Here is a 12,522-nt window from a genome sequence, read left to right on the forward strand (position 1 = left end):
GTATTGCTGTCTTGGTTTTTAGAAGTTAAGCTGGACATATGTTGCCAAGTGCTTGGGAATTCGGGAAGGCTGTAACGTTTTACTTTGATACTTGCTGTTTATGATCATTATGACTCATGTTCCAGCAGGAGTCGGAGGTCACAGCTAAAAATGAGGATCCCGTTGTGTACTTTTAGTGACGTTCAGACCCGCTCCACAAACATGCAATCAAAATAGATCAGATAGAGAGAAAGGGAGCATTAGTCAGAGCCTTGAGACAGGAGCTGAGCTGTGAGTACAGTGAGTACAGTACATATCTGGCACAGGACACTGCTGCAGAGCTGGGAAGTAAAGTCAGATTTCACAAGACCATCCTTCTTGTTGACATTCCAAGTGTTGTAGAAAAGTATCAGTGTAGTAAGTGTCAGTGCTGGCACCCATTTGTCCAGCACACAAGTAATTCTGGCTGTTTCCTAAAGAAAATGCAGAAAAAGCTAGAAATGGGTGTTTTCCTCTCTTTTGCTTTTATCTCAGAGCAGAATAAATCTTCAGCATCTTGTATCTACATGGTATAGGTTAAAATAACACCACTGTAGCCATAAAGTTTTCTACTAGTCTGTGAGGAATATTTCAGTAACAACATAACCAAAATGTATCTGTTTATTTTTAACTGATTCCATTGTTTCTGTGTACTGCTCTGCAGAGTAAATATTACCCAAGAATGTGAATATTAGCTGGATATTAGTTATTTTCCAAGAGAGAAACTTTCCAACTGTTAGAAAACTTTCCTGGTCATTCATTTTTTCATCTCACTCTTTCCTCACCAACCTTCCTGTAGTAACTATCTGTAGTAGTTTTAGCTGTGTCTAGCATTCTAATGCATTTTCTGGTGTCCAGTTGACTATTGATCTCTGGTATGGCCAAGGACCATTTGCACTTCACTTCTACTTGAGCTATGGAGGTCAAGCAGGAGCCTAATCCCAATTATAGCCACAAAATCTGAAGTCATCTCATACACTCGGTGGAATTAGGCCAGCTGCACATTGTGACTGACCAGATCCTGACCAGGAGTCTCTGACTACGATGAATTGTTGTTTCAGAGTTCCTGGAGAGTCATCTGTAATGCCTCAGGGTTTCTCTATGTTGGCAGAATTGCATGAAATCTACCTCAAATAATACCTTTTTTCCCTTCAGCTGATATGCGATTCTTGCAGCAGGGTTTGTGTGGAGCATGTTTTCCAATGCTTGTCTGGTACACTAGGAGGATAAAGTAATTGGGGACCGAGGTGCACATTCTTGGCTGATTGGGGTATTGGATGACATTGGACATGTACCAGCAGAGTCTACTCTTAAAGTTTAAAAAAAAAAAATCTGACATTTGCATGACCCAGTGTGATAGCATGCAGGATAACAGTGGCAAAGGAAGTGAGTCAGTGTCTTAGGGAACAATGAACCAGACAGTGGTTCGGCACCATGGGAACGGTACACTTTAGGATGTCATCTGCAAAAACACCTCATTAAGTAGACCACCATAGAACGATGACGGCAAAGGTAATATTTTCAATTATCTAGAGGAACTGGGAACACAGTTCCCGCTGAAAACCTCCTAACCTCGCTTATGGAAAAGTAATATCTTGATTGACATTTTGCTTTAGAGCAGGATTTTCAATCAGTTCTCTTGTCGATCAGTTCTCTTTTTATTCCAACCCCAAAAATGCCTTCTCGATCTGGTGTATCAGAGATTCCGTGCCCCTGGAATAAACGTCATCTAGGAAGACTCTGCTTCCTGCTTGGAATTTGCCATGGCACCGCTGTGAAGTAAGATCACAAGCCCTTGCTGGGACCCAAGAGCAGCTGTTGCTCAGCACTGCAGCACAAGGCAAGACATTGGTCTCAGTCCAGGCCTGATGTAAGCAAGTATTGCATGGCTTGCAGTATTGTTGAATTTGGCCTATTCTTATTATTCAGGAACGGACTGTGCTGCCTACTTGGCTGTCCCACTCCTTCATCCTAAGCCAAAAGACGCTAAGACTATTTGTGGAATCTGGAAGTGAAATCCTGACCCTCTTCAATGCAATGGGCATTTTGGTGTTGACTTCAGCAGGGTGAGAATTTCACCCTGAGTATCCCAGATGTCAGGAATACTTTGTGTTTTTTGTGATTCTCTGTGGAAGATGTTAGATGCTCTTTTCCTTAGCTCTGCTTCTCTGCTAGTATATAAGGGACTTGCTTGGATTATTTTAATTGGCAAATACATTTTTCCAGTGTCTGTAGCAGAAATAGTTCTGTCCATGAAGTGCCAGCCTAAGTAGCTCCTGTTAAGTAGCCCCTCTGCAATCCTGCAGTTAACACCAGTTGTTACTGCCAGACCCCTCCGCATGGGTTGTATAAAGTTCAAGTTTTTGGTGGCTGCTGTTGTTCTACTGGAGTTTTTATTTCTGGAGGTGAAGTCTGCGTCTTGGGTGTAAAACAGGAAAGGTGAAATCCTGGCCCCAGGGCAGGTGAAGGCAAAACTTCCATGGGTTGTGGCGAGATAAGAATTTCACTTAAGTCTGAAGAGGGCAAACAGATGATACTATAGGCCTGACATATGCTAACTCTTGACATTGCCTCCTCTGATGTTGATCCAGGAAGCATCAGGTGTGTGTGTTTGTGGGGAGGGAGTGGTTTCCAACAGGCAGTGCAGAGAGCTCCAGAGCTTTGAAGCATTTCCATGCTGAGGCCAGGGTAGGAAGAAGGACATAGTCTCAGAAGCAGGTGAACTGGGTTCAAGTATTATGCTGGGCTTCAGGAGAGTTGAATTAAATCCTGGCTGTCATCTGGACTCCTAGCATGACTTAGGGCAGTCACTCCAGACCAGAGTTTTTAAGGTATATATATCTTCATGGATACTTCAGAAGTGCATTAGAGTCCCAGTTTTTGGTGAGATGTAAAGAATTTAGAAACCTAGAGCCTTGAAAAATTTTCAGGAAGTCTATCCGCTTCTTACAGCATTTAAATACTTTTGTAAATGGGTTAATAATAAGGTGTTTATATTAAATACCTTAATATTTCCACAGACCTGGCTTCTTAACCCTTAGTTCTACACCTCTGAACTGGAGATAGTCTTTCCCTTCTCTCATCCCATGCTTGCCTGGTCTATGTTAGAGAATAAAGTGGCCCAAAGACCCTCCTGACATTTGCATGACCCAGACGTGCTCTGACATTTGCATGACCCAGAGGCTTTCCAGCAGTGTCTCATGTCCGTACAACTGACTGTCTTCCCGTATCATAAACCTCAAGCTGGTTCAGGTCCATGATGGTGAGAGCAGTCAGTAGCCCGTGGTGTGGTCATTGTCAGGAAGACCAGGAGGTGGCATGAACCAGGACTGCGCCCCCAAGCATGCTAGCCTGTAGATATGTGGCCGCCACCTATGGTCCCAGGGCTTCTGGTCCTCTTGGCTTATTAGCATTGGTGTAGTCTTTGTAAATTCTCTAGGGAAGGACTATGAATATGTGCAGAGGGGTAGGCAGAGCCACCATCTCAGTGGAAAAAGGGATCATCAGCTTCCATGGTAAAGGATTCATATTCTTATGTGTAAGAGAATGCAGGCGCAGTATAGAAATACTTGGAAGCGAGCGTTTTCCAAAATACTTTTGTTTTTTTGGAGCACAAGTCTCATTGCTCCTAAAATCTCCCAGATTATATATACTGTAGAAAAAGTGATGCTAGGAATACTGACTTTTTGGTGGGTATGGTTTAACTGTAAAGTCCTTTTCCTGACCTGAATATGCAATCCATTTATCAGCCTTTCGGTATTTCTGGCTGGACATCAGGGTGGTCTGTGAAAGAGTTTTAAGAATCTCTGTGGTACAGTTATTGCATCCTATTCTATAAATGTTCACCGAGAATCATAGAATTATTATTATTATTATAATTTTAATTGTTAGGTAACAGTGCTCATTCCACAATGTTTTGTGTGCCCAGTTTCCAGATGAATTAAAGGCTCCTTTCCTATTTGGTAGTGTTTTGTAACAATTAATCTTATTTTTTTAAACATCAGCACCTGCTCCATGACAGCTTCCCTTCTCCCTCCCCCAATTTCTGACACAAGTAATTTATTTATCAAGGTTTTATTGTATTTTGTAGCTGAACTTACCTTTGAAAATTTGTTGGAGAGGACCTAAATAAATCAATAGTTCACTCAGCAACACCATTAATGTGGTTAATAAAACAAATTTTATAAATTTGTCACAGACCTTGAAAGTGCTGCCAAAACCTTTTAAATCCAAAGTACTACTTTTCTTCCACACTTCCCTCCCACCATGCTGGTCACGTTTTCTGTTTCTACACTAGGGTGGCTACAACACCAAAGCAGGTTTTAGTTCTTCAAAATATGGTAAATATACAATATTTTCAAAAGTAAGCCCTAGGTCTGTTGCCCAGATGGCAACATCCTGTAAAACCTGCCAAGTTCACTTCTGTAAAACAATTTATAGTCTTTAATTGGACTGGAGTGGAATTAAGGACTGGAATTAAGTCAGTAAGCTTAAAAGAAAAAGAAAAAATAGCCTATTTTATTGCTTTTGACAAAAAGGAAAGTAAGATTTTAGGTCTTGTTCATATACAAACATTGTACTCTTTTTATGCTACGAATAATAACAGAAAGCCCACTCAGTTCAGGTTCAGTTATTCCACTAGGAAGTACCTTTATAGAAATAGCTATTTCCTGTGAGGGAAGGGAGATCCATTTGCCAGTAGAGTTGTGTCTATGCTACAGAGTATATTGGTCAAGTGAGTCTGATTAAAAGCAAACGCTCACGACCCCAAATAAATCAGTTGTACCATTATGGAAAGTGAGTGCGCTGGAGGATCCATGCAATAAAGAATTGATTAGAAAATACATTTTCAATCACAATTGAAAATGCAAATCAGGGACTGGGCTTTGGCATGTTAACTTGCTATTCACGTTAAATGTGGAATAGAAGCATCATCTCTGCTGAGCTCTTCCTTGATTCTCTGCGGGTTCTTAGAGACATCGGCTGCTGCAGTTTTCACCAGGGCCTACGGAAGTGCACTTCAGTTTGAGTAGAGAGAGATTTTCGTGAGCGGTTCGTATCTTCTGTACCTAACCCAAGCAATCTGTTTTAGAGCAGAGCCCTAATTGTCAGTGGGAGGTAATGAAGATGAAATTCTGTATTTCATCGCAATAATGCAACCTCTGTGTGGCTGCTTCTGCTCGCCTTGCTAAAGTGTTGTCCTCTGCCAGTCCAAACTTTCTATGTGGCTAACTTTCAGCCTCTCCAGCCAGCCATCAAGACTGCTGTGTGGTTGGCAGGTCCCTTTGCAAAGCCCCACGTGCAGTGAGGAGTGTGAAGCTGTACCTGGCTACTCCAGTCTTGGAGCCCATTGTGGAAGTGCTTCCACACATATCTTTGCAGAGCATTGTGTGCTGCTGTAGAGCGCTTTAATAGCAGTCTTTCCACTGGTTTCAGCGGGAGCTGCACTGTGTTCAAAGACTGCGGAAACAGGCCCATAAAGTCTATGGCAAAATCTCGGGTGCAGACAGTCAAAACCATTAATAACAGGCAACTTGAACTGCAGCTATAGACGGGAATGGGACAGTCTGCAGAATTCCCCTCAAGGCTGTTAATATCTGAATAGCTCTAGTGTTATCTCTTTCCAGTGCTCCATGCCTGATCCATTAAAGCTTTTATGTCTTTCCACTGAACAACCAGCTGATCATGAGCAACAGGATTTTATTTTAATTTCCCGATGGGGTTTTTGTTTTTCTTGAAAAATAACTAAGACCAGAAGTATTTTCCAGCTGGAAAACGAAACCTGTCAGTTGGAAATTCTGACTAGATCTAGCTAGACACCTGTATAATATTTCGGATGTATTATGTGGCTGGAAAGGAGCATAAAGGTGCAAAGAAAATGGAAGGGGCAAGAGAAGAACTTAAGGAGACCATTATGCTTATAGCTGTTTTATATTTTTCTCTGATCTAAATAAAACTTACTTTTCAGCAAAGGAAAAGGTCAAGGGAAAATAATATTGAACAAAATAAATTGGAATATTGAGTGACAATGGAATTCATGCTGAATGTGCTGATGCTGTGCTGAAACCAGTGGCATCCATGTGGACCAGTGCTGTCACCACAGGAGAGGATGATTTCAGGAAAAGCCACTGGGACTCACATGTTGCCGTAAGTCAGAGGATTTGCCTATTGTAGGGAGTTCCAATTAACAGACAATCTGTATTAGCTCATTTATTTTGGCTAGCAGGGGAGCAGAAGAGACAAAGGCAGAAGAGGCATATGGCAGAAAGCTTTGGTTAGTTTGCCTCAGCCCACCTCTCCTTTTCTCACTTCTCTCTAGTGGGCCGTATACAGCGGTCTTGCTCTCTCCCCTGGTTCACTGTCGCTATACCTGGAGGCTGATTTTTTTATATAAGGAAAAAATGGATATGAAAATATGGGGGTTTTATCCTTCATGACAACATTCTTTTGAATGTAGCTAGTCTACTTACGATACACATACTGTTTTTTGTTAATGGGTAAGAAATAATAATGTATCCTTAAAAGGCTCTGGGTGTCTCAGGAAAGCTGCTTCACTATACAGTTTCTAGGAGTTGGGAAAGGTGGAAAAAGGCAAACAAAAAATAGACCTTAGACCTAATTGACTTCTTCCTTCTAAGTTCCATGAGAAAATAAAGCAAGAATTTTGTAAAAATAGTCATAGTAGAATACAAGCTATATAAAACCTACTCAAGCACTCACGTTGGTCATAAACATTAAACTCTGACAAAATGTGTTACCCACTTTGTTAAGGTTCCCAAATATATTTAGGGAATTTGGAGCTTTCCTGTAGTGGTGGTGCATGGAAATGATGCAAAATTCAGCTTTGCTAGTTTTACTTCTCTAAGACTGAGGGCTTTTTTTAGTGTCAGTATTTGTTTGAATCTGAAATGTGAAGAGAATTTGAGGATTCAAAAGCACTGTGGGTTGAAACTGAAGAAAATATTTGTACTGCCTGCTGTGACCTGAAATCCCTAAACTTCGCACAGCTGTAGAAAGAAATCCATTTTGGAGTCTATTATGTTCAGACATGAATATAAAACACGACCTCTCAAGTGCATGTCCCAAGAATGAGGAATTAGGCATTTAGGGAATGCATTCCCAGCAAATATTATTTATACCTTAATTCATCAAGCAAGTGAAAGTAAATAAAAGTCTGGGCAGAGATTTTTTGTCAATTTGTACTCAGCTAATATGGTTATGATGTATTAGAAGCATAATATGGAGGGCAGAGAGAGGATTTCCCCAAGCCCTGCACTGGTGCTGGAAGAAGGACTGAATCTTATCCTGTGCCTAGCACTCTGAGTCTCCAGTTGCAGCTGGGGCCTCTTACTGAACGTTGTCCTCGTCCACATCCAAGATAAAGCTAAAAATAATTGTACCTGGATAATGAACTATGAAATAGTTACAAAACATATTCTAAATTATAGCAAAACCAGCATGGGTCGAGAGATTAACTGCAGTGCCAAGACCTAAAACAACTGGAATAATCTAGAAAGAAAATGCTACTTTAACTTGTTATTTCCATGGTTTAAAAATATGCCTTCTCACTGCTGAGTCCTTGGTGTTGGTGGTCGCATTGCGTCCTGTTGTTAGCACCTGGAACCAAGCGGAGAAAATCCCATTCTTGGCCCGTAGAAGCTAATGCTTCGCATCAGCGTGTTGTTGCCAAATTACACGGAAAGCGTTCTCTTGCCAGGTCACTAGAAATTAGATTAATTGTAGCACAGGAACCACAGGGAGGGGGGAAAAAGCAGTGTTATGCCTCTGAATATCACTGTACGCCTTGATTGTACAACAGGAAAGTTAGCCTGAAATAGAAACACCAGACCGCGCGCACAAGTATTTCCAGTGTGTTCATGGCTCCTTGCTAGTGGGAGTATGGAACGAATCAGTGTGCTGATGCAGTAACCACAGTGGCCATAGGGCAACCATGGCAAAAAGGGGGTATGACTGACATAAATCAATATTAATCAAGTTCTCCACTATTAGTTTATTGTTCTCTGACAATGTAGTTTGAATCTGAGCTTCACTCACAAGGGCTACACATGTGAACATAAGCTTTGCTTTGTCTGACAGCACCACTTTGAATTACATTTTCTTTCTCTAAAACAATTTTCGCTCACAGAGCACAGCCTGGGAAGGGTCCAACTGCAGCTTTTTAGTGGAGGTAAGAGATGCAGCCTGGCCAAGCGTTTTGTGCAAGTACAGAGCTGTATTGTATCTAGCCCTTGCTGGAGGGCAGAACTGTGGAAATTGCCTTGCACCTCACTTTTTCCGTGTTGCCATGTTGCACAGCTTTGCAGGAGACAGACATGATTTTCCAGCAGGTCTGACACCCTCTGAGGGCAGTACAGGAGAGAGTGGCCCATCTGAGCGCACAGTCTCAGCTGCCCTACATCAGGGTAAACTGACCCTGCAGGAGGCAGCTCCCTTTCGTTACCTGGGCTCATTGCTTCCTTACCTTTTCCCCAGGAGCAAGGTTCCTGGTGCAGGAGGCAGCAATGATGGGAGATTCCCACAGCAGCAGTTCCTTTGATGCAGGGTAAGGGTACTTTGTTCTCAAGTTCAGGTCTCCTTTCTGCAAGGAAAGCAATGCAAACATGCCTGAGAGACCCTTACCTGCTGTGGTTTTGTTATAACACTAACTTTGGAAGCCTTGGAGAACAGATAGACTTTGCACCATGTCTGAGATCATGTCAGGCCAAATTTGGGGCACAAATTAAGGAGCTGAGGGTATAGGAGTGAGAATTACCTGCCAGCAGACGCTTTTTCTTTTAGTCCAGGGGCTTTCAGTTTGGATGCCTAATCAAACCTTCACCACTGAGGTACTGCAATCAGGGCGCAGAATAGTCTCCTCCTTTTTTTCCTCTCTCTGCTTTCATATGTGATAATGAAAATTTCACATGTGATATGTGAAAATTTCCGTTTGGGTTACAGCCTTTATGCAATTTTTACTAGGGGTAGTTAATACAGTTAAATGAACTTAGTGAACAAACCGCTTCATCGCAGAACATTTTCTCATGTGAAGGGGAAGCCATGTGTGGATTTTTCAACAACTTTGGTCATTTCCTCTGTGCTAGGAGTGGGGTTTTTCTCAGGAGAATTCAGTTCACTGCTCTAAGCTTTTCCATTGATTTTACCAGGAGTGAGTTAGGCCAAGTCCACGTGCTGCCCGGTTGGCTCTTCCCCGTGAAAGGCTGGAGAGGTGACGTGGAGGTACTCTACTGAGTGCACTGGACTGGGAGGCAGGAGACTGTGTTCTCCACCCTGTCATTCACCTGCTGGACAACATGGGCAAGTCACTACCCTGTAACTTTTGATTAACGTTTGATGCCTAAAATGATGTCAAGACAACTTACTTTCCTATCAGATAGTGTTTTGAGAACTACAGGTAGAAAGTGCAATACACAGCATAAGGCAAGTTTTTCAATTTTATAACATGCTGGCATTTCCACCCGTGGGACATCTGTTTTAAGCATCTGACAGAGATAAGAAGCAGGGAGAAATATATGGCAAGTAATGAGTGAGTGTTCCATGTCTTTGTGTCTCAGTGTTTGTCTGAGAAACAGGTGTTTCACACGTCTTCCCACAAATAAACCATCATAAAGTAATAACGCCAGCACGTAGTGAATAAAAAAGGTCATTAGGACTATAGAAGGAGACAAGTGCTTGAAACAGAGATAAATATCAAATATTCATTAACAGTTATATCTCTCCTATATATCTCTCCTAATGTCTAGCCAAATTCTCATATGTTGTCCTTCTCCCACATTGGGAATTTAGCTCGAGTAAGAAATTGAATATTTAGCTTATACAAGTCTTACCTGGAATAGCACAAATAAAAATCTTCTTTAGTCAAATTTAACAAAGAACAATTTTGGAAAATTCTTCATCCATCATGGCAGATTAATAAAATTGTTTCTCAAGGCACAAAGGTGCAAAGTTTTGGAAGAAAGCTGTGGTCCAAGTCAGTCATTACAATGTGCTTTGTCTGAGGAAGATAATCAAAGTAGTTCAGTGACAGGATTTAGTTATTCATTTATTTATTTATTTATTTATTATATATGCTTACAGTATGGTTTACTTGGGAACACAGGCTTCATTTAACCTATGTGTGTCTTTAAAGAAATCAAAATACTTTCTGTTGACTTTGGCCATGAGCAGTATCTGTGGAGCAATCTCTCATGCAGCTGTGGAAAATCCCTCAAGGTTAGCAACTTTCAGATGCAGAGTTACTTAAATGGTATAGGATGCCTTTGAAAAAACAAGTGATTGTCCAAGAGCAGTCAGCATATGGGTATAATATTAGAGCCGAGATGGGAGCAGATGGGAAGAGAGGAGTATCTTTCAAATAGAACCATTATATTCTTCCCTGTTTTCTGCAGAAAATATTTCCTGTGCTATAAAAAGAAAGAATGACTAGTGTTTAACAGAAAGCCCTAATAGAACAAATACTTCAAAGACACCTTGGGCTTGCTAGTAAATTCATGCTACCCCCTGTCAACGACAGTAGTTGAGACTGTTGTTCAGCAGTTTACATCAGCACACACTTATCCTTTTTTGACATCAGTCTGTGATTCAGGAAGCTATTGAAGCACATGCCTGATTTCCAGTACATGAAAAGTCCCATTGATTTCAGTCTGCAATATAAAACTAGTAACTATCATAATGATTATGATGCATTCCTGAATCCTAGACCTTCCATGATTGATAGTCTAATGTGCCCGACTATATTTTATCACATAAACAGCTTCCTTCTTACAAAGAAAACACAACAGCTGATTTATTGCCTGTAGTTATAGCTCTAGTTTGTTATTCAAAACTTTTCTTAGGTCTAATAATTTAAAGGTCTATCTGATCACCTCTTGCATCCTATTAAAAGCAGTCTACAAATGCCAGCTGTGTGCATAAAATCACATGCCTTTTCCACTTCCTGTAGGTTTCCTCTAAATCTTCAGTGCAAGTGAACACAGGCTGTTTCACTAAGCACAGGCTTAAATTTGGTCCTGGGTTTTTTATGAGGATGAATGTGTACTAATGGTTCCTGCGTAACAGATGACGCTTCTGTAGTATTGGAGGCCGTGAAAAATTAAAGCATGTATCAAGTCTAACTGTTGCAGTTTTAGAAAAGGGGTATTTTTATGGCTGAATGTTTTTCTTAACTGAAACACAGAAAATGCATGCGCGGTAGACTAGCAAATAAGTTCAAAACTTCATAATTAACTGGCTGTCAAAAATTTGGAAGCAAAACACAGGAGGTGGTTAGGAAATCAAAGTATGATGTGTTTTTAATCACAAAACACAAGGAAATTTTAAAAATTTATGAGTAATAAATCTATATTGTTGGTACCAAATGGCTCCCTTTGCAGTCCTTTAATGTAACACCTGCGCTTCCTCTCTGTGAATAACGGCCCATTTTTTGACTGCCTGAGGAGCAGTTCAAGAGTAGGTTTGCAGGCTCAAGAGAACAAAGCCAGGTTCCCAGACTGAGCTCTGACTGCACTTTAGGATTCCATTTACAGTCTGTTTGGTTTGTAATTCAAATCGCTCCAGCCCAGAGTTAATGTTTAGACCACAGCCACCTGAAATTTGCTTCAGGGCTGAAGCCCAGCCAGATTGCAAATGGAGGAAACGCTTGAGGTTTGCTAAATACAGTTAATAGGGGATTAGAGGCTGTGTTTTTTATGGTAGCACAGGGAGGTCTGTAATAGAGAAATATTAAAATGCAAATACACAACTTCAGCCACGCTGAGGAGGATGCAACTGATTGCATTACAGCCATCTAATAGCTATTCTTTCTTTTGTTAAACAAAGGAAAAATTTGAGGAAGAAGATGACAGGGTTCTGGTATACTGTTTGATGAGCAGTGGCTTACTACAGCTACTGCTGGTGGGTGGGAAGTGACCCAATGGCTGGCTGAGTGGGCTGTGAACTGTAAGATGTAGGAGATACCACTCTTTCTGCTGCTAATTTGATGTGTGCACAGAGACTTCAGCAAGTCCTCAATTCTGTTTTCCGTTTGCTTTTTTCCAGCCCTGCCCGCTTAGCTCCTTGGATGTATGACTGCATTTCACTCTGTGTGTATTCAGTGCCTTGCACAGTGACGTTTGGTGCCACTATCATATGAATATTTACCACTGCACTATAAATCACGGAACTGCAGAAATAGAGAGCTGAAAGGAACCTTGGAGGTCCTTTAGCTGGATGAAACAGGATCAAGTGTAGCTAAGCCATACCCACCAGACATTTGTCTTAATATTTTCTTTAAAACTCCAGTGAAGGAAATTCCACATTGCTAGGTTGCCTGTTCAAGTGGTATTTATCTAAACTTTGTCTGAATAACTCCAGTGAAGGAGATTCCACATTGCTAGGTTGCCTGTTCCAGTATTTCATCGCTGTAACTGAAATGTTTTTCTAGTATCTGACCTAAGTTGTCTTTGCTAGAGATTATGCTGATTCCTTCTCTTGCCTCTCCCGCTATGA

The 12,522-nt window shown here is 41.2% G+C and overlaps 1 long non-coding RNA gene across 1 annotated transcript in view; it reads left to right on the top strand.

The window, feature by feature from the left end:
- LOC138066882 (uncharacterized) overlaps positions 1 to 12,522 on the top strand; it is a 207,109-nt gene that overhangs the window by 92,547 nt on the left and 102,040 nt on the right. The gene's annotated exons all lie outside the window — the stretch shown is intronic.

This window comes from Struthio camelus, chromosome 3 (genome assembly GCF_040807025.1).
Source record: "Struthio camelus isolate bStrCam1 chromosome 3, bStrCam1.hap1, whole genome shotgun sequence".
Lineage (NCBI taxonomy): Eukaryota > Metazoa > Chordata > Aves > Struthioniformes > Struthionidae > Struthio > Struthio camelus.